At 47.6% G+C, this 22,731-nt stretch overlaps 1 protein-coding gene across 3 annotated transcripts in view; it reads right to left on the minus strand.

The window, feature by feature from the left end:
- LOC143785136 (serine/threonine-protein kinase dkf-2-like) overlaps positions 1-22,731 on the minus strand; it is a 372,992-nt gene that overhangs the window by 170,216 nt on the left and 180,045 nt on the right. The window lies entirely within an intron of this gene.

Consider the following 22,731-nt stretch of genomic DNA (forward strand, 5'->3'; position numbering starts at 1 on the left):
AAAAAAACTCTGGAATAGGAATTCTAGGTTCAGACATAGGAGTGTGAACAACAAAATCCTGTATGTTTTGAACTTTTGCAGCAAGATTATTCAGGCTGGAAGCCAAACTCTGGACATCCATGTTTAACAGCTAAGGTCAGAGCCATTCAAGGGTTAAGAGGAGGTAAGAAGCAGCTAGACAGCAATTAAGGGCTAGGCAGCAAAACTCTGAGGGAAAAAAAAAAAAAATTACCCTTCAACACTTTTTTTCCTCCTGCTTCAGCCCAAACAATTAACACTTTGTAAGGCCGGCTATTCTGTCATGTTCCCAATGGCAGGGAATTTAGCACATAACACGGGCAAAAACAGGACGAGCTCTAAGGTGATGGAACCTGAGCTGACCGCGATCCTGAACCTCAACACTCAACTAACAGTAGCCGGGGAGCATTCCTGGGGGGACTCTAGACGCCTCGCGCCAGCCGGAGATCTAGCTTCCCCTATCAGAAGAATCACAGACCTATCTTGCCTCCAGAGAAATATTCCCACAGAAATAGCAGCCCCCCACATATAATGACGGTGAAATGAGAGGAAGGCACAAACGTAGTTATGAAAATAGATTCAGCAAAATGAGGCCCGCTTTAAGCTAGATAGCAGAGGATACAAAAGGTGCACTGCGTGGTCAGCTTAAAAACCCTTCAAAATACCATCCTGAAATTACTTGAACTCATGTGCCAACTCATGGTACATGAGTGGTAATTTCAGCCCACTAGAGCAACCAGTAGCAGAGAATTACATATCTGCAAGCTGGACTAAAAACATGAAAGCAAACATGAAACAGGGAAATCAGAACTTAGCTTGTCTTGAAGGCTTTAGGAGCAGGTAACAGAGACACACTGATACATTGATAGCCGGCAAGGGAATGACAGGAAAGCCAGGTTAAATAGGAAACACCCAGCCTCTGATGGACAGGTGGAAACCAGAGACCACAACCCACCAAAGTCACCCAGTACCAGTTGTAACCACCAGAGGGAGCCCAAAAACAGAATCCACAACAACCAGCCGGCTCAGAAACTCCCGGAGAATCAGGCACAAAACTCCTTGAAAGGGCATCAGCCTTCACATTCTTAGAACCCGGAAGGTATGAAACCACGAAATCGAAACGGGAGAAAAACAGTGACCATCGAGCCTGTCTAGGGTTCAACCGCTTGGCAGACTCGAGATAAGTCAGATTCTTGTGATCTGTCAAGACCACCACGCGATGCTTGGCGCCCTCAAGCCAATGTCGCCACTCCTCGAATGCCCACTTCATGGCCAACAACTCCCGATTGCCAACATCATAATTACGCTCAGCAGGCGAAAACTTTCTAGAAAAGAAAGCACATGGCTTCATCACAGAGCCATCAGAACTTCTCTGAGACAAAACAGCCCCTGCCCCAATCTCAGAAGCATCAACCTCGACCTGAAAAGGGAGCGAAACATCTGGCTGACACAACACAGGGGCCGAAGAAAAACGACGTTTCAGCTCCTGAAACGCCTCAACGGCCGCAGAGGACCAATTCACCACATCCGCACCTTTCTTGGTCAAATCAGTCAGTGGTTTGACAACACTAGAAAAATTTGCGATAAAGCGACGGTAAAAATTCACAAAGCCCAGGAATTTCTGAAGGCTCTTTACAGATGTAGGCTGAGTCCAATCATAAATGGCCTGGACTTTAACTGGATCCATCTTGATAGTAGAAGGGGAAAAAATGAAGCCCAAAAAGGAAACCTTCTGAACTCCGAAGAGACACTTAGACCCCTTCACAAACAAGGAATTAGCACGAAGGACTTGGAACACCATTCTGACCTGCTTCACATGAGACTCCCAATCATCCGAAAAGACCAAAATATCATCCAAATATACTATCATGAATCGATCCAGATACTTTCGGAAGATGTCATGCATAAAGGACTGGAATACAGATGGCGCATTAGAAAGCCCGAATGGCATCACCAGATACTCAAAATGGCCCTCGGGCGTATTAAACGCGGATTTCCATTCATCGCCCCGCTTAATACGCACAAGATTATACGCTCCTCGAAGATCTATCTTGGTAAACCAACTAGCCCCCTTAATCCGAGCAAACAAATCAGACAATAGAGGCAAAGGGTACTGAAATTTGACCGTGATTTTATTAAGAAGGCGGTAATCTATACAAGGTCTCAGAGAACCATCCTTCTTGGCCACAAAAAAGAACCCTGCTCCCAACGGTGACGACGACGGGCGAATATGCCCTTTCTCCAAAGACTCCTTTATATAGCTCCGCATAGCGGCGTGTTCTGGCACAGATAAATTGAAAAGTCGGCCTTTAGGAAACTTACTACCAGGAATCAAATTAATAGCACAATCACAATCCCTATGAGGAGGCAGGGCACTGGACTTGGGCTCATCAAATACATCCTTGTAATCCGACAAAAACTCAGGTACTTCAGAAGGAGTGGAAGAAGAAATTGACAACGCTGGAACATCACCATGGGCCCCTTGACAACCCCAACTGGACACAGACATAGATTTCCAGTCCAATACTGGATTATGGACCTGTAGCCATGGCAAACCCAACACGAATGCAAATTATGCAACACCAAAAAGCGAATATCTTCCCGATGTGCAGGAGCCATGCACATGGTCAACTGGGTCCAGTACTGAGGCTTATTCTTGGCCAAAGGCGTAGCATCAATTCCCCTTAATGGAATAGGATGCTGCAAGGGCTCCAAGAAAAAACCACAGCGCCTGGCATACTCTAAGTCCATCAAATTCAGGGCTGCGCCTGAATCCACAAACGCCATAACAGAGTAGGATGACAAAGAGCAAATCAAAGTAATGGACAAAAGAAATTTAGGCTGTATAGTACCAATGGTGACAGACCTAGCGGACCGCTTAGTGCGCTTAGGACAATCAGAGATAGCATGAGTGGAGTCACCACAGTAAAAACACAGCCCATTCTGACGTCTGTGCTCTTGCCGTTCAGCTCTGGTCAAAGTCCTATCACATTGCATAAGCTCAGGCCTCTGCTCAGAGGACACCGCCATATGGTGCACAACTTTCCGCTCCCGCAAACGCTGATCGATCTGAATAGCCAAGGACATTGATTCATTGAGACCAGCAGGCGTGGGGAACCCCACCATAACATCCTTAAGGCCCTCAGAAAGACCCTTTCTGAAAATTGCTGCCAGGGCACACTCATTCCATTGAGTAAGCACAGACCACTTTCTAAACTTCTCACAACACATTTCAGCATCATCCTGACCCTGACATAGAGCCAGCAAGATTTTCTCTGCCTGATCCACAGAATTTGGTTCGTCATAGAGCAATCCAAGCGCCAGAAAAAACGCATCTACATTAAGCAATGCAGGATCTCCTGGCGCAAGGGAGAATGCCCAGTCTTGAGGGTCACCACGCAACAAGGAAATAATGATTTTTACTTGCTGACTAGGGTCACCAGAGGAGCGAGGTTTCAGAGCAAGAAACAGTTTACAATTATTCTTGAAATTCAGAAACTTAGATCTATCCCCAGAAAACAAATCAGGAATTGTGATTCTAGGCTCTAACATAGGATTCTGAACTATATAATCCTGAATGCTTTGTACCCTTGCAGTGAGATTATCCACACAAGAGGACAGACCTTGAATGTCCATATCTACACCTGAGTCCTGAACCACCCAGAGGTTTAGGGGGAAAAAAAGACTAAACACACTGCAGAGAAAAAAAAATGGTCTCAGAACTTCTCTTATCCCTCTACTGAGATGCATTAACACTTTGTGGCCAGCTGTACTGTTATGGACCTGGTGGTTAGGAGCACCTGGAATGACCTGATAGTCAAAACTGCAAAATAGAGCGAGCTCTCGGAAGTGGGAGCTCTGCTGACCGCAGCCCTAATCCTATTATCACACACACTAGAATTAGCCGTGGATCGTGCCTGACTCTGCCTAGACGACTCTTCACAGCCTGAGAGGTAACTACCCCTAAAAAGAAATATAGCCTCACCTTGCCTCAGAGAAATTCCCCAAAGGAAAAGGGCAGCCCCCCACATATATTGACTGTGAGTTAAGAGGAAGGCACAAACACAGGAATGAGACAGGTTTCAGCAAAGGAGGCCAGACTTACTAAATAGACAGAAGATAGATAAAGGGATCTTTGCGGTCAGCACAAAAAACTACAAAAAGCCACACAGAGTGAGCAAAAAAACCCCCGCACCGACTCACGGTGCGGTAGGTGCCACTCTGCAACCCAGAGCTTCCAACTAGCGAGACAATATCATGATAGCCAGCTGGACAAAACTTAGCAGGTACTCAGAAATATATTCAGCACACAAATGAACAACAAATGAGCTTAGCAGGGACTTAGCTTCTGCTGAAGTAGACAGGTCATCAGGAGATCCAAGTGAGATCTGAACCAGTACTGATACATTGACAGCTGGCATCAAGTAACGATCTGAGCAGAGTTAAATAGAGGAACCAGCCCAATCCTAAACGATGCAGCTGAGGAAGCCACTCCAAGATCAGCAGCTCCACTTTCAGCCACCAGAGGGAACCCACGGACAGAACTCACAGAAATACCATTCCTGACCACAGGAGGGAGTTCGAGAACAGAGTTCACAACACTCTCCCCTCCCGACGACATGGCCTAAGTATTTGGCCTCTTCCTTTCCCACGGCATACTTCTTTGGATTGATGGTGAACCCTGCATTCCTCAATGCATCTAGAACAGTCTGTATCTTTTGCAAATGACTACCCCAGTCCGAGCTGAAGACCACAATATCATCCAGGTAGGCAGCGGCACACTTCTTATGCGGAGCCAGCACTCAATCTATAGGCCTCTGGAAGGTTGCTGAGGCCCCTTGTAAACCAAAAGGCATCCGGGTGTATTGGAAACACCCATCAGGCATCGAGAAAGCCGTCTTTTCCTTAGCACTCTGCGACATGGGGATCTGCCAATAGCCCTTTGTCAGGTCATGGGTGGTAATGTACCTCGCGGTCCCCATTCTGTCAATGAGTTTATCCACCAGGGGCATCGGATATGCATCCGATTTGGAGACCTCCTTAAGTTTGCGGTAATTGTTGCAGAACCGCCACTCTCCGTCGGGATTCGGCATGAGGACTATGGAACACGACCATATGCTTTTCGACTCCTCAATCACCCCAAGGTCCAACATTATCACCTCATTGGCTATTACCTCCCGCGTGCTTCGGTAATTCGATATGGCCTGAGGTTTACCCTTACATGATGCTCCATCAACACATCATGTTCTGTCATCTGCGTTGCCCAGGCAACTTGGAGAACAGGTCACAGTTCTGTTGCAACAGTTCCCAATACTGTTGTCTCTGGGCCAGTGTGATAGTCTCTGCAATTGTAACGTCATCTACTGTGGCTTGGCGACTGGTACTTAAGCAAGAGGTTTCTAGCAATTCCTGTTCTCGCCATGGATTGAGCAAGTTCACATGGTATATTTGGTGCAGTTTCCTTCGGCCTGGCTGGTGTACTATGTAATTTACTTCACTCAGCTTCTCCACAACCTCATATGGGCCTTGACACTTGGCTAGGAACTTGCTCTCTACCGTGGGGATAAGCACTAGCACGCGGTCACCGGGCTGGAACTGCCTCCCTCTTGATTACCGGTTGTACACCCTCAGCCTGCAGAAGATAGATATGATTGGCATCACTTTCACTATCCTCTCCCATAACTGGGAGACATGCTCTATGACACTCCGGTATGGTGTGACCTGAGCTTCCCAGGTTTCCTTGGTAATATCCAGGAGCCCTCTCGGATGTCGACCATACAGGAGCTCGAACGGTGAGAAGCCAGTAAAGGCTTGTGGCACTTCTCTGATTGAAAATAGCAGGAACGGTAGCAAATAGTCACAATCTTGGCCATCCTTCTCCATGACCTTCTTGAGCACGGCCTTCAAGGTCTTACTGAAGCGCTCTACTAAGCTGTCTGTCTGCGGATAGTATACTGAGGTTCGCAGCTGGGCAATCTGAAGGACCTTACACAATTCCCTCATCACCTTGCTCATGAACAGGGTCCCTTGTTCAGTCAAGGTCTCCTTCGGTAGACGCATCCATGCAAAAAAATGAACAAGTTGGCTACACTTTTGGCGATTCTGAGGGGCACAGCTACCGGGTACTGGGTTGCATAGTCCATGACCACTAAGATGTACTGGTGACCTCATGCAGACTTAACTAGAGACCCCACTAGATCCATGGCAATCCTCTCAAATGGGACCTCTATCACCGGCAACAGAACTATGGGACTTCAGAAATGAATAGAGGGAGCGGTTATCTGGCAGGTGGGGCAGGATCTACAATAGTTTAAGATCTCCCGACAACAACCTGGCCAATAAAACCTCTGCATTATTCGCTATTCTGTTTTCTATACTCCCAGATGTCACCCAAAAATATGTGAGTAGGCATGTATAACACCCTTAGCAGGTAGGGACCTGGAACCAAAAGCTGCTCCACTATTTCCCTCCCCTCATTGTGGTTACCAGATATAGTAGCTTGCCATTCATGGCGAAATGTGGGAACCTGGTGTCAGCCCTCAGCTCTTAAGCAACCCCATCAATTACAGATACATTTTCAAATACAATCCTTAATGTAACATCCCGCATCTGAGCAGAGCCAAAATTTTCCCCAAACACCTTCAGATCAGGAATCTCAGTTTCACTGACCTCCGCCTCATCCTCATCACCCGCCATAACTAGTGTTGAGCATTCCGATACTGCAAATATCGGGTATCGACCGATATTCGCTGTATCGGAATTCCAATACCGAGTTCCGATATTTTTGCGATATCGGGAATCGGGATTGGGATCCATATTCATGTAAAAAATAAAGAATACAAATAAAAAATATGGATATACTCACCTACCGACGGCCCCTGGCTCGCAGCGGTGCAACCGGCAGCCTCCGTTCCTAAGAATGCAGTGAGTGTAGGACCTGCGATGACGTCGCGGTCTTGTGATTGGTCACGTGACCGCTCATGTGACCGCTCACGTGACTGCGACGTCATCGAAGGTCCTTCACTCTCTGCATTCTTAGGAACAGAGGCAGACGCTTGCAGCTGTGACAGCCAGGGCTGTTATGATCCTAGTGGTAGAGGATCTCAGGAGTTTCAGCTAAGTCCGCAAACACAAAAACCAGCTCATAGGGAGGTGGTAACTTGGCTGACCGCATACCTGATCCTAGCCCACAACTAAAAGCAGCCGGGGAACGTGCCTACGTTGATTCTAGACGTCTCGCACCAGCCGGAGAACTAACTAACCCTTTCAGAGAAAATAAGACCTCACTTGCCTCAAGAGAAAAGTACCCCAAAGTTATAATACAAGCCCCCAACAAATAATAACGGTGAGGTAAGAAGAAAAGACAAACGTAAGAATGAACTAGATTCAGCAAAGAGAGGCCCACTAATTAATAGCAGAAAATAGGAAGCGGACTTATGCGGTCAGCAAAAACCCTACAAAAATATCCACGCTGAATATCCAAGAACCCCCGCACCGACTAACGGTGTGGGGGGAGAATATCAGCCCCCTTGAGCTTCCAGCAAAATCAGAAATCACATTTTGAACAAGCTGGACTAAAATGAGAACAATGCAAATAAACAAAAATAAGAAAGCAGGACTTAGCTTATCTTGCAAAAATCAGGAGACCAATAGACAGGAGAAAACAGACATGGACTGATTACATCGATTCCAGGCACTAGACTGAGTTTCCAGGAAGTCTAAATAGGAACACCCAAGGCCTAACGAACCAGGTGAGTACCAACCTGGGGAAAGACAATCCAAGTGCCATACCGCTAGTGACCACAAGAGGGAGCCAAGAAATATAGTTCACAACAGTACGCCCCCGTTAAGGAGGGGTCACCGAACCCTCACCAAGACCACCAGGGCGATCAGGATGAGCAGCGTGAAAGACACGATCCAAATCGGCCGCATGAACATCAGAGGCGACCACCCAGGAATTATCCTCCTGACCATAGCCCTTCCACTTGACCAGATACTGAAGCCTCCGTCTAGAGAGACGAGAATCCAAGATCTTCTCCACCACGTACTCCAACTCCCCTCAACCAACACCGGAGCGGGAGGCTCAACAGCAGGAACCTGTTGTGAACTATACTTCTTGGCTCCCTCTTGTGGTCACTAGTGGTATGGCACTGGGATTGTCTTTCCCCAGCTTGGTACCCACCTGGTTCGTTAGGCCAGGGGTGTTGCTATTTAAACTTCCTGGATTCTCAGCCTGGTGCCTGGCATCGTTGTAATCAGTTCATTTCTGTTTGCCCCTGTCTGCTGGTCCTGGTTCTTTGCAAGATAAGCTAAGTCCTGCTTCCTTATTTTTGGTTATTTGCATTGTTCTAATTTTTGTCCAGCTTGTAAAAAAATGTGATTCCTGATATTGCTGGAAGCTCTAGGGGGCTGATATTCTCCCCCCACACCGTTAGTCGGTTCGGGGGTTCTCGAATATTCAGCGTGGATATTTTGATAGGGTTTTTTGCTGACCGTATAAGTCATCTTCCTATATTCTGCTATTAGTCAGTGGGCCTCTCTTTGCTAAAACCTAGTTCATTCTTACGTTTGTCTTTTCTTCTTACCTCACCGTTATTATTTGTTGGGGGCTTGTATTTAACTTTGGGGTCTTTCCTCTGGAGGCAAGAAAGGTCTATTTTTCCCTTATAGGGTTAGTTAGTTCTCCGGCTGGCGCGAGACGTCTAGAATCAACGTAGGTACGTTCCCCGGCTACTGCTAGTTGTTTGTGCTAGGATCAGGTATACGGTCAGCCTAGTTACCACTGCCCTATGAGCTGGTTTTTTGTGTTTGCAGACTTGGTAATAACTTCTGAGACCCTCTGCCATTGGGGTCATAACAGTATGCCAGGCCGAAGGTGAATGTTTAATGCATTGCAGAAGTGGGATTAAAAGAAAAGAAATTCTGAGTTTTTTTTTTTTTTCTCTTTCTTCCTCCCCTTTACCTCTGAGTGGCTTGAGCTTGCTGCAGACATGAATGTCCAGACTTTGATTACTAGTGTGGATCAGCTTGCTGCTCGTGTGCAGGGCATTCAAGATTTTGTTACCAGTAGTCCTATGTCTGAACCTAAAATACCTATTCCTGAACTGTTCTCTGGAGACCGATTTAAGTTTAGGAATTTCAGGAATAATTGTAAATTGTTTCTATCTCTGAGACCCCGTTCGTCTGGAGACTCAGCTCAGCAAGTTAAAATTGTTATCTCTTTCTTGCGGGGCGACCCTCAGGATTGGGCCTTCTCGTTAGCGCCAGGAGATCCGGCATTGGCAAATATTGATGCGTTTTTTCTGGCGCTCGGGTTGCTTTACGAGGAACCCAATCTTGAAATTCAGGCAGAAAAAGCCTTGCTGGCTATTTCTCAGGGCCAGGATGAAGCTGAAGTGTATTGCCAAAAATTTCGGAAATGGTCCGTGCTTACTCAGTGGAATGAGTGTGCTCTGGCCGCAAATTTCAGAAATGGCCTTTCTGAAGCCATTAAGAATGTGATGGTGGGTTTCTCCATTCCTACAAGTCTGAATGATTCCATGGCGCTGGCTATTCAAATTGACCGGCGTTTGCGGGAGCGCAAAGCCGCTAATCCTCTGGTGGTGTTGTCTGAACAAACACCTGATTTAATGCAATGTGGTAGAATTCAGACTAGGAATGAACGGAAAAATCATAGACGTCAGAATGGGTTGTGTTTTTACTGTGGTGATTCTACACATGTTATATCAGCATGCTCTAAACGCCTAACAAGGGTTGTTAGTCCTGTCGCCATTGGTAATTTGCAACCTAAATTTATTTTGTCTGTGACTTTAATTTGCTCATTGTCTTCCTACCCTGTTATGGCGTTTGTGGATTCAGGTGCTGCCCTGAGTCTTATGGATCTGTCATTTGCCAAGCGCTGTGGTTTTGTTCTTGAGCCGTTGGTAAATCCTATCCCTCTTAGAGGTATTGATGCTACGCCATTGGCGGAAAATAAGCCGCAGTTTTGGACACAGGTAATCATGTGCATGACTCCTGAACATCGGGAGGTGATTCGTTTTCTTGTTCTGCATAAGATGCATGATTTGGTCGTTTTGGGTCTGCCATGGTTACAGACCCATAATCCAGTCTTGGATTGGAAGGCAATGTCTGTGTCAAGTTGGGGCTGTCAGGGAATTCATGGTGATTCCCCGCCAGTGTCTATTGCTTCCTCTACTCCTTCAGAAGTTCCTGAGTATTTGTCTGATTATCAGGATGTATTCAGCGAGTCCAGGTCCAGTGCTCTTCCTCCTCATAGGGAATGTGACTGCGCTATAGATTTGATTCCAGGTAGTAAATTTCCTAAGGGAAGATTATTTAATCTGTCTGTACCTGAGCATACCGCAATGCGTTCGTATATCAAGGAGTCTCTGGAGAAGGGGCATATCCGTCCATCCTCTTCCCCTCTTGGTGCGGGATTCTTTTTTGTGGCCAAGAAGGACGGATCTTTGAGACCTTGTATAGACTATCGGCTTCTGAATAAAATCACTGTTAAATTTCAGTATCCTTTGCCTCTGTTGTCGGACTTGTTTGCCCGGATTAAGGGTGCCAAGTGGTTCACCAAGATAGATCTTCGTGGTGCGTACAACCTTGGGCGCATTAAGCAAGGAGATGAATGGAAAACTGCATTTAATACGCCCGAAGGTCATTTTGAGTACTTGGTGATGCCTTTTGGGCTCTCTAATGCTCCTTCAGTGTTTCAGTCCTTTATGCATGATATCTTCCGGAAGTATCTGGATAAATTTATGATTGTTTATCTGGATGATATTCTGTTTTTTTCTGATGATTGGGACTCCCATGTAAAGCAGGTCAGGATGGTGTTTCAGGTTTTGCGTGAGAATGCTTTGTTTGTTAAGGGCTCAAAGTGTCTCTTTGGAGTACAGAAGGTTCCCTTTTTGGGTTTTATTTTTTCCCCTTCTGCGGTGGAGATGGACCCAGTCAAGGTCCGAGCTATTCATGATTGGACTCAACCCACGTCAGTTAAGAGTCTTCAGAAGTTCTTGGGTTTTGCTAACTTCTACCGTCGTTTTATCGCTAACTTTTCTAGCGTTGTTAAACCTTTGACGGATATGACCAAGAAAGGTTCTGATGTTGCTAACTGGGCTCCTGCAGCCGTGGAAGCTTTCCAAGAGCTGAAGCGCCGGTTTACTTCGGCGCCTGTTTTGTGCCAGCCTGATGTCTCACTTCCCTTTCAGGTTGAAGTGGATGCTTCTGAGATCGGGGCAGGGGCCGTTTTGTCGCAGAGAGGCCCTGGTTGCTCTGTAATGAGACCATGTGCTTTTTTTTCTAGGAAGTTTTCGCCTGCTGAGCGGAATTATGATGTTGGCAATCGGGAGTTGTTGGCCATGAAGTGGGCATTTGAGGAGTGGCGTCATTGGCTCGAGGGTGCTAAGCATCGTGTGGTGGTCTTGACTGATCACAAAAATCTGATGTATCTCGAGTCTGCTAAACGCCTGAATCCTAGACAGGCCCGCTGGTCATTGTTTTTCTCCTGTTTTGACTTTGTGGTCTCATATTTACCAGGTTCAAAGAATGTGAAGGCTGATGCTCTTTCAAGGAGCTTTGTGCCTGACTCTCCTGGAGTCTCAGAGCCAGCTGGTATTCTTAAAGAGGGAGTAATCTTGTCAGCCATTTCTCCGGATTTGCGACGTGTGTTGCAGAGATTTCAGGCTGGTAGACCTGACTCTTGTCCACCTGACAGACTGTTTTTTCCTGATAAATGGACCAGCAGAGTTATTTCCGAGGTTCATTCCTCGGTGTTGGCAGGGCATCCGGGGATTTATGGCACCAGAGATTTGGTGGCTAGGTCCTTTTGGTGGCCTTCCTTGTCACGGGATGTGCGGTCATTTGTGCAGTCCTGTGGGACTTGTGCTCGAGCTAAGCCTTGCTGTTCTCGTGCCAGCGGGTTGCTCTTGCCCTTGCCTGTCCCGAAGAGGCCTTGGACACACATTTCCATGGATTTAATTTCAGATCTTCCGGTGTCTCAGGGCATGTCTGTCATCTGGGTGGTATGTGATCGCTTTTCTAAGATGATCCATTTGGTGTCTTTGCCTAAGCTGCCTTCCTCTTCCGATCTGGTTCCTTTGTTCTTTCAGAATGTGGTTCGTTTGCACGGCATTCCTGAGAATATCGTGTCTGACAGAGGATCCCAGTTTGTTTCCAGGTTCTGGCGATCCTTTTGTGCTAAGATGGGCATTGATTTGTCGTTTTCGTCTGCCTTTCATCCTCAGACTAATGGCCAAACGGAGCGAACAAATCAGACTCTGGAGGCTTATTTGAGGTGTTTTGTTTCTGCAGATCAGGATGATTGGGTGACCTTCTTGCCATTGGCTGAGTTTGCCCTTAATAATCGGGCTAGTTCCGCTACTTTGGTTTCACCATTTTTCTGCAACTCTGGTTTTCATCCTCGTTTTTCCTCGGGACATGTTGAGCCCTCTGACTGTCCTGGGGTGGATTCTGTGGTGGATAGGTTGCAGCGGATCTGGAATCATGTGGTGGACAACTTAAAGTTGTCACAGGAGAAGGCTCAGCGTTTTGCCAACCGCCGCCGCGGTGTGGGTCCCCGACTTCGTGTTGGGGATTTGGTGTGGCTGTCTTCTCGGTTTGTTCCTATGAAGGTCTCCTCTCCTAAATTTAAGCCTCGCTTCATCGGTCCTTATAAGATTTTGGAAATCCTTAATCCAGTGTCCTTTCGCTTGGATCTTCCGGTGTCTTTTGCCATTCACAACGTGTTCCATAGGTCTTTGTTGCGGCGCTACGTTGTGCCTGTGGTTCCTTCTGTTGAGCCTCCTGCTCCGGTGTTGGTTGAGGGCGAGTTGGAGTACGTGGTGGAGAAGATCTTGGATTCTCGTCTCTCCAGACGGAGGCTTCAGTATCTGGTCAAGTGGAAGGGCTATGGTCAGGAGGATAATTCCTGGGTGGTCGCCTCTGATGTTCATGCGGCCGATTTGGTTCGTGCCTTTCACGTTGCTCATCCTGATCGTCCTGGTGGTCTTGGTGAGGGTTCGGTGACCCCTCCTTAAGGGTGGGTACTGTTGTGAATTGGATTATTTGGCTCCCTCTTGTTGTCACTAGCGACATGACACTTTGAGTTTCTTTCCCCAGATTGGTACCCACCTGGCTCGTTAGTCCAGGGGTGTTGCTATTTAAGCTTCCTGGATTTTCAGTCTGGTGCCTGGCATCGTTGTAATCAGTTCCTTTCTGTTTGCTCCTGTCTGCTGGTCCTGGTTCTTGCAAAATAAGCTAAGTCCTGCTTCCTTGTTTTTTGGTTATTTGCATTGCTCTTATTTTTTGTCCAGCTTGCACTAAATGTGATTCCTGATTTTGCTGGAAGCTCTAGGGGGCTGATATTCTCCCCCCGGGCCGATAGACGGTTCGGGGGTTCTTGAATATTCAGCGTGGAAATTTTGATAGGGTTTTTGCTGACCGTATAAGTCATCTTACTATATTCTGCTATTAGTCAGTGGGCCTCTCTTTGCTAAAAACCTAGTTCATTCTTACGTTTGTCTTTTCTTCTTACCTCACCGTTATTATTTGTTGGGGGCTTGTATCCAACTTTTGGGGTCTTTTCTCTGGAGGCAAGAAAGGTCTATCTTTTCCCTTCTAGGGTTAGTTAGTTCTCCGGCTGGCGCGAGACGTCTAGAACCAACGTAGGTACGTTCCCCGGCTGCTGCTATTTGTGGTGCTAGGATCAGGTATACGGTCATCCTAGTTACCACTGCCCTATGAGCTGTTTTTTTGTGTTTGCAGACTTGGTAATAACTTCTGCCATTGGGGTCATAACAGGGTTCCCCACGCCTGCAAGTCTGAATGACTCAATGGCTTTGGCCATTCAGATTGATCGGCGTTTGCGGGAGCGTAAACCTGCGCACCATCTGGCGGTGTTTTCTGAACAGAAACCTGAGTCTATGCAATGTGACAGAATTCTGACCAGAATTGAGCGGCAAAGTCATAGACGTCAAAATGGGTTGTGCTTTTACTGTGGTGATTCTGCTCATGTTATCTCAGCATGCTCTAAGCGCTTAAAAAAAAACGCTAAATCTGTCACCGTTGGTACTATACAGCCTAAATTCATTTTGTCTGTTACTTTAATTTGTTCTCTGTCATCCTACTCGGTTATGGCTTTTGTGGATTCAGGTGCTGCCCTGAATCTGATGGATTTGTCGTTTGCCAGGCGCTGTGGTCTGGTCCTGGAGCCTTTAAAATTCCCTATTCCACTGAGGGGAATTGATGCTACACCATTGGCTGAGAATAAGCCTCAGTATTGGACTCAAGTGACCATGTGCATGACTCCTGTACATCAGGAGGTGATTCGCTTTCTTGTGCTGCATAATTTGCATGATGTTGTCGTGTTGGGTCTGCCATGGCTGCAGGCCCATAATCCAGTCCTGGATTGGAAAGCTATGTCTGTGTCAAGTTGGGGTTGCCAGGGAATTCATGGCGATGCTCCTTTGGTGTCAATTGCTTCTTCCACTCCTTCTGAGGTCCCTGAGTTTTTGTCGGACTACCAGGATGTATTTGATGAGCCCAGATCCGGTGCCCTGCCTCCTCATAGGGATTGTGATTGTGCTATAAATTTGATTCCTGGTAGTAAGTTCCCTAAGGGACGACTTTTTAATTTGTCTGTACCAGAACATGCCGATATGCGGAGTTATATAAAGGAGTCTTTGGAGAAGGGACATATTCGCCCGTCCTCCTCCCCTCTTGGTGCAGGATTCTTTTTTGTGGCCAAGAAGGATGGTTCTCTGAGACCTTGCATAGATTATCGTCTTCTAAATAAAATCACGGTCAAATTTCAGTATCCTTTGCCATTATTGTCTGATCTGTTTGCGCGGATTAAGGGGTCCAGTTGGTTCACCAAGATAGATCTTCGTGGTGCGTATAACCTTGTGCGTAGCAGGGTGATGAATGGAAAACAGCATTTAATACGCCCGAAGGCCATTTTGAGTACTTGGTGATGCCTTTTGGACTTTCTAATGCTCCTTCTGTGATTCAGTCCTTCATGCATGACATCTTCCGAGAATATCTGGATAAATTTATGATTGTGTATCTGGATGACATTTTGGTCTTTTCTGATGATTGGGAGTCCCATGTGAAGCAGGTCAGGATGGTATTTCAGGTCCTGCGAGCCAATGCCTTGTTTGTGAAGGGCTCAAAATGTCTCTTCGGAGTACAGAAGGTTTCCTTTTTGGGTTTTATTTTTTCTCCTTCTACTATTGAGATGGACCCAGTCAAGGTCCAGGCTATTCATGACTGGACTCAGCCTACATCTGTTAAGAGTCTTCAGAAGTTCTTGGGTTTTGCTAATTTTTACCGTCGCTTCATTGCTAATTTTTCTGGCGTGGTTAAACCCTTGACGGATTTGACCAAGAAGGGTTCTGATGTGACTAATTGGTCTCCTGCGGCCGTGGAAGCCTTTCGGGAGCTGAAGCGCCGGTTTTCTTCGGCTCCAGTCTTATGTCAGCCTGATATCTCTCTTCCTTTTCAGGTCGAGGTTGATGCTTCTGAGATTGGAGCAGGGGCTGTTTTGTCACAGAGAAGCTCTGATTGCTCTGTGATGAAGCCTTGTGCTTTCTTTTCAAGAAAGTTTTCGCCTGCCGAGCGGAATTATGATGTTGGTAATCGGGAGTTGTTGGCTATGAAGTGGGCATTTGAGGAGTGGCGACATTGGCTCGAGGGAGCTAGGCATCGTGTGGTGGTCTTGACTGATCACAAAAATCTGATTTATCTCGAGTCTGCCAAGTGGCTGAATACTAGACAGGCTTGTTGGTCGTTGTTTTTCTCCCGTTTCAATTTCATGGTCTCGTACCTGCCTGGTTCGAAGAACGTGAAGGCTGATGCTCTTTCTAGGAGTTTTGTGCCTGACTCTCCGGGAGTTTCAGAGCCGGCTGGTATCCTCAGAGAGGGAGTGATTTTGACTGCCATTTCCCCAGATTTGTGACGAGTGCTGCAGGAATTTCAGGCGGATAGACCTGACCGTTGTCCACCAGAAAGACTGTTTGTCCCAGCAGATTTATTTCCGAGGTTCATTCTTCGTTGTTGGCAGGTCATCCTGGGATTTTTGGTACCAGAGATTTGGTGGCTAGGTCCTTCTGGTGGCCTTCCTTGTCGCAGGATGTGCGTTCCTTTGTGCAGTCCTGTGGGATTTGTGCTCGGGCTAAGCCTTGCTGTTCTCGTGCCAGCAGTTTGCTTTTCCTTTGCCTGTCCCGAAGAGGCCTTGGACGCACATTTCCATGGATTTTATTTAGGATCTTCCAGTCTCTCAGAGAATGTCTGTCATCTGGGTGGTGTGTGATCGTTTTTCTAAAATGGTCCATTTGGTGCCCTTGCCTAAGTTGCCTTCCTCCTCCGATTTGGTTCCTCTATTTTTTCAGAATGTGGTTCGTTTGCACGGCATCCCTGAAAATATTGTGTCTGACAGAGGATCCCAGTTTGTGTCCAGATTTTGGCGGATCTTTTGTGCTAAGATGGGCATTGATTTGTCTTTTTCGTCGGCCTTCCATTCTCAGACGAATGGCTAAACCGAGCGAACTAATCAGACCTTGGAAACTTATTTAAGATGTTTTGTTTCTGCAGATCAGGATGATTGGGTGACCTTCTTGCCATTGGCTGAGTTTGCCCTTAATAATCGGGCTAGTTCCGCTACTTTGGTTTCGCCATTTTTCTGCAACTCTGGTTTTCATCCTCGTTTTTCCTCGGGTCAGGTGGAGCCTTCTGACTGTCCTGGGGTGGATTCTGTGGTGGATAGGTTGCAGCAGATTTGGAACCATGTGGTGGACAATTTGAAGTTGTCACAGGAGAAAGCTCAGCGCTTTGCCAACCGCCGTCGCGGTGTGGGTCCCCGACTTCGTGTTGGGGATTTGGTATGGCTGTCTTCTCGTTATGTTCCTATGAAGGTCTCCTCTCCTAAGTTCAAGCCTCGCTTCATCGGTCCTTATAAGATTTTGGAAATCCTTAACCCTGTGTCATTTCGTTTGGACCTCCCAGCGTCGTTTGCCATTCATAATGTTTTCCATAGGTCTTTGTTGCGGAGGTATGTGGTGCCTGTGGCTCCTTCTGTTGAGCCCCCTGCTCCGGTGCTGGTTGAGGTCGAATTGGAGTACGTGGTGGAGAAGATCTTGGATTCTCGTATTTCTAGAAGGAGGCTTCAGTATTTGGTTAAGTGGAAGGGCTATGGTCAGGAGGATAATTCCTGGGTTGTCGCCTCTGATGTTCATGCGGCCGATTTGGTTCATGCCTTCCATGTGGCTCATCCTGATCGCCCTGGGGGTTTTGATGAGGGTTCGGTGACCCCTCCTCAAGGGGGGGGTACTGTTGTGAACTCTGTTTTTGGGCTCCCTCTTGTGGTCACAAGTGGTACTGTGTGAGTGCTATCTTTGGGCTCCCTCTGGTGGCTCTTTTTGTCATTCTGCGGGCTGGGATCAGCTGTCTCTTTATCTGCTAGTTGGTTTCCTATTTAGCTCACCTGGACTTTCAGTTGTTGCCTGCTGTCGATGTATTCAGTGCTATTTTGATCTCTCCTGACTAACTTCGTTATCAGTCTCTCCAAGAGAAGCTAAGTTTCTGTTTGTTCATTTTTTGTTCATCTGTGTTCAATATGTTTCTTGGGGTATTATTCGTCTTTGTCCAGCTTGCTAGTATGTGATTTCCTCGCTTGCTGGTAGCTCTAGGGGGCTGAGTTTCTCCCCTCACACCGTTAGTTGGTGTGGGGGTTCCTGAATTCTCAGCGTGGATATTTTGTATAGGGTTTTCTACTGACCGCACAGTTTCCTATCTATCTTCTGCTATCTAGTATTAGCGGGCCTCATTTGCTGAATCTGTTTCATTTCTACGTTTGTATTTTCCCCTTACCTCACCGTTATTATTTGTTGGGGGCTTTCTATATCTTTGGGGTTATTTCTCTGAGGCAAGTGAGGTCTCGCTTTCTCTCTAGGGGTAGCTAGTTTCTCAGGCTGTGTCGAGACGTCTAGGAATTTAGGCACGTTCACCGGCTACCTTTAGTGTGTGCGGTTAGGATCAGGATTGCGGTCAGTCCAGTTACCACCTCCCTAGAGCTCGTCCTATGTTCAGTTACTTAGCTAGTCAGTTCTGTGATCCTCAGCCACTAAGGATCATAACAGCTGGGTCAGCTTGAGGGTGCTGCTTCCAGGGAAGTTCGAAACTGGCCTCCATCAGAGAACAGAATCCCTGAACAAATCCTTGCAAAACTGAAGGATGCCTTTGAAGTTACATCCATCTCTGAGGTCAAGATGAGATTCTTTGCAAGACAATAACAGCCAGGTGAGACCCTACGGGACTATGCTCTATCCCTCCAAGAGACTTTCTCCGCTGTTCTACAGGTTGACCCCATGAAAGTGTGGACTCTGACAAAATCTTGATATAGCGCTTCATAGAGGGGGCGGGTTCTGAACTGTCACAGAGCTATCTCCGCATGCTTGCTGCACAACATCCCAGCTTCACCTTTGCAGACTTCAAGACCCTAGCCATCCATGTCCTCGGCAATGAATATACACAGGGAAACTGTGACCCTTGCGCCTCTAGCTGGGTCTATTCCTGCTACCCCTCCATCTTTCCAGATGACATTGCCAGGTACCATGCAAGGTGCACAATCTGTGCAGACTCCCGCTGTTTACTCCAAGGCATCCCTTGAAGCTTGTGTAGATGATATTGCCAGAGGACTCAAGCAAGTCTCCCAGGAGATGAAAAACCTGATTATTCCACCTTCGCGCTCCAGGAACAAACCCAGAACACTACTCTCTCCCCTGATCCTCCACCCAGAAGTTTACTTCCAGACGAAGCTGCTCACCGTAAGAGACCTTGATGTCCGCACTGCTACAGATATGGACACACCGAGGCCCAATGTTATAGGTTAAATGGGCCACCCACGAGACTGAGGACCACCCCTCAGGAGGAAGAAGAAAAGTTCCAGAGGGAGTGTCCATGTGGGTGCCCCGCTTCATCTCGCCCTGCCCACACATAACTGTCCTGGTAAATGGTGTTCCTTTGGAAGCTCTTGTCGACACCGGTTCAAAGGTAGCTACTTTGCAGAAGTGGGCACCTCTTGAACATTGGGACCTTAGTGACTTAAATAACCCTCCAGATGTCTGGATGAATATTATAGCTAGTATTGGTCAACCCATACCTCACCAGGGTTACTGGGAGCCCACTATTCGGATTGGGGACATTAAGCTCCAAAGACAGGATGTCATTGTAACTGATGTAGATGGAGCGCCCCCACACCGCCGCAGGGCCGAGGGGTACCCGGAGCCGGGCCTCTGAGTCTCAGTCCTGGGGTCGTCACGGTGGCTAGACCCGGTCCGTGGCCCTGTCTGTCAGTGGGGAACGTCCGGTGCAATAAGTGGTGTTGTAACGGTGCAGTTGTGGGGTGCAGGTCGCGGTAAATAACGAGGACACCAGGTTGCAGTCTCTTTACCTCTTTACTGGAGATCTCTGAGTCCTCAGTCCAGAATACGGTTCACCAGGCTACGCAAGTCCGGCCGGTCCAATGGCACTTCCAGAGCTCTCTTCACAAGTGGAAATCAGTGCCTTCCTTCTTAGCGCTATGTGTTGTAGTCCTTCCCTGCTGTGCTTACGGAAAGTACCCCACAACTGTTGTGTCTGTTTCTTAAGTTCCCTCACAACAACTCGATTAACTGATGTTCTGCTAATCTTCCGTCCCTTCCTGATGTTACAGTTAGAACGGCACCCGTTTGTCGGGTAGGCCTGGAGTTCTTCCGGGACCCTAGAGACGCCCCTCTCCCGCAATTGCCTCCCAAGACTTCATAGGTGATTTAGGTGAGACAGCCCGCCTGAGACTGACTGTCCTGCCGCTGTTTAGAGTATTGCTTGAAGCTGTCTATTGAAATACTCCCTCGGCGTTCCGGCCACCGGTTGTGCGCCTCAGTAGGATGTTGCCCCCTTCACTCAGCATCACCCCTACAGGTATTCTCCTTTTGCTTCGATCTCGTTTCTCACTCAGCACAATATATCTCTCTTCTCGTCCTTCCTTAGGGCACCGCCGCTTCTCAGTGCAGGCACGGTCCCGTTGCTTTCTCTCTCGTTGCCAAGCCCCTGTCAGGATCCCACCCCTGACAGAGACCCTACTGTCTCTTCCCCTACAACACCCTCTGCCACAAGGTGTTGCCTGGTTCCAATCCAGTCAGCTTCTATCTAACTTCCTGCCTGACCCCCAGTTTACCCACTATGGTGGGGGAGTGGCCTAATGAATAGCACCCTTAGCTCCCCCCCGGAGGCCCAGCTGTGAGGTGTATTGGTGTCTGTGATACCTGGTCAGAGGAACTCCTTCAGTGCCATCGAACGTACCATGGCTCCCCATAGTGGCGGAGCCACAGTACTGCAACGACCAGGACTCTGGGGCGCTGCATAGAGGATGAAGGTTTTGCTGTAATGGTTCTAGACATAAAGTTCTTAGAAATTGTTTCCAAAAGTGTTGTATGCCTTGCATGCCTCTCCATATGGCTACATCTGCTGATCAGCTGACCATTCAGCATGCCATCCCTGTGCTTGTTGCCCAGCAGAAGTTTGCAAATAGCAAAGGTGAAATTGGCCGTGTCCGCATCCCGGACACCCGACCAGTGATTCTACAGCCTAGTTCAGAGACTATGGTATGGTGCCATGCCTGACCAGGTATTGAAAATCAAGATTATCAGGCTCTCCTTCAACCAATCCTGCTAGAAGGACAACCATTAATGAAAGCTACTGTCTCCAATGGAAGAGTGCCAGTTTGACTGATTAACTTAAGTGACACACCTGTTAACCTCCACAAATTTCATCCAGTAGCGCAGCTGTCTGAACTCTCACCAAAAGTCATCATCCCAAGTGAAGTAACAGCTAATCAAAATTCCACCCAAGCTGCTCAAGATAGTAAGAAAGCTACTTCAGAACCCTGGTGGACTGAGCTGAATGTGGAAGATGCCACTACTCCAATAGAGAGAATCAATGGAGTTCTGAACCTTGGCAAGCGTCATCATCAAGCATTCAGTAAGCACCCTTTGGATTTCAGTAAGACTACTCTGATTCAGCATCGAATCCTCACAGATGATCCTCCTCCTATCAAGGAGCGACATCATCCCATATGACCTACGAAGTATCAGCCTGTCAACAAAATGCTTCAAGACATGAAAGAAGCTAATGTCATATGTGAAAGTCAAAGCCCTTGGGCTGCAGCGCTGGTCCTTATGAAAAAGAAAGATGGCTCTATCCATTTCTGCGTGGATTACTGCAAATTGAACAACATCACACACAAGGATGTCTACCCCTTGCCACGAATCAAAGAGTTTCTGACTACTCTCGGATTTGCCTCCTACTTCTCTACCCTTGACTTAACCTGTGGATACTGGCAAGTTCCAATGGCGCTATGGGACAGAGAGAAGGCTGGCTTTACCACATCTATGGGCATTTTCAAATTTAAATTTATGCCTTTTGCCTTTTGGGCTTTGTAATGCCCCTGCTACTTTCCACTGGCTAATGGAGAGGTGTCTTGGCCACGAGAATTTCCAGAGTGTCCTGCTTTACCTTGATGTTGTCATTGTCTATTCACAGACTTATGAAGACCACATTCATCATCTATCCGAAGTCAGCAAGGTACTAAGCCAACATGGCCTCAAAATCAAGCCCTCCAAATGCCCCTTGCTAAAGTCAACTACATTGAACATGTGGTAAGCATGAAAGGGGTACAACCTGACCCTGACAAAATTGCTGCAGTTCAAAATTGGAGAACGCCAACTACCGTCAAAGAAGTTCAAAGCTTTTGGGGATCTGAGGGCTACTATTGCCGCTTTATTCCTCACTTTGCTCAACCATATATCCTGGCTTATCCTGATTACAATCAGCCATTCCTTTTGTACACAGATGCTAGCCTCCAAGAGCAAACAATCCGGAACCCAAGATGGTGAGCGGTGGCTACCCAGAGCAAGGGGGAGATGCAGAGGACTTCCCCAGCTCACGGGATGAGGATCCGGATCAACTGACAGCTGTGGATTCGGGGCTCCTGGGAGCTCAGGTGGAGGAGCTGAGCCGCCAGCTCCTGGGCACGGAGCTGACCACGGTGAGCAGGTGGAAGTTGGCCCTGTGGAGGAAGATCAAGATGGAGTAGCAGCATCCCATTCTGTGGCCAGCACCCCTGACCCAAGAGGAGGAGGAGTCCGGCACCAAAGAAATGACAGCTGCAGGTACAGTGATAACCCCTGCTCCGGTGACCGAAGAACCTCTGTTAGGTTCACTGCCATCACTGCCAGCCCTTGGCCCCAGCCATACCAGCGATCGTCTAGCCTGGGACCGGAAATCAGAAACAGGGGGACGTGTTGCTCCCAGACCAACCAGTGCAATGCCAGAAAGGCAACTGGCAGCTTCCACCTCGGACACGGCACCTATCCCTACAGCTCCGGTAAGACCAGCAGTATGCACACAAGCCACCCAGACTCCAGTTATAGGACCTGAGCAACTGGTAATAACAGGTGTAGTTATGCACCAAGAACTTTCCTGGTCAGGGAGTGGCCAGCACCAGGACCTGCCCTGGAAAAGGAAATAAGTGTGGAAACAGCAGAAGTGAGCAAGAGATAGCAGCATGTGACTGTAACTAGTTAATAAACTGTAACGTTGATAGTTAAATTAACCTGTTAAGGTTCAGTTCCTGTTAATACAGAGACAATAGGGTCATGGACAGTGAGTGACCAG

Source organism: Ranitomeya variabilis, chromosome 7 (genome assembly GCF_051348905.1).
Source record: "Ranitomeya variabilis isolate aRanVar5 chromosome 7, aRanVar5.hap1, whole genome shotgun sequence".
NCBI lineage: Eukaryota > Metazoa > Chordata > Amphibia > Anura > Dendrobatidae > Ranitomeya > Ranitomeya variabilis.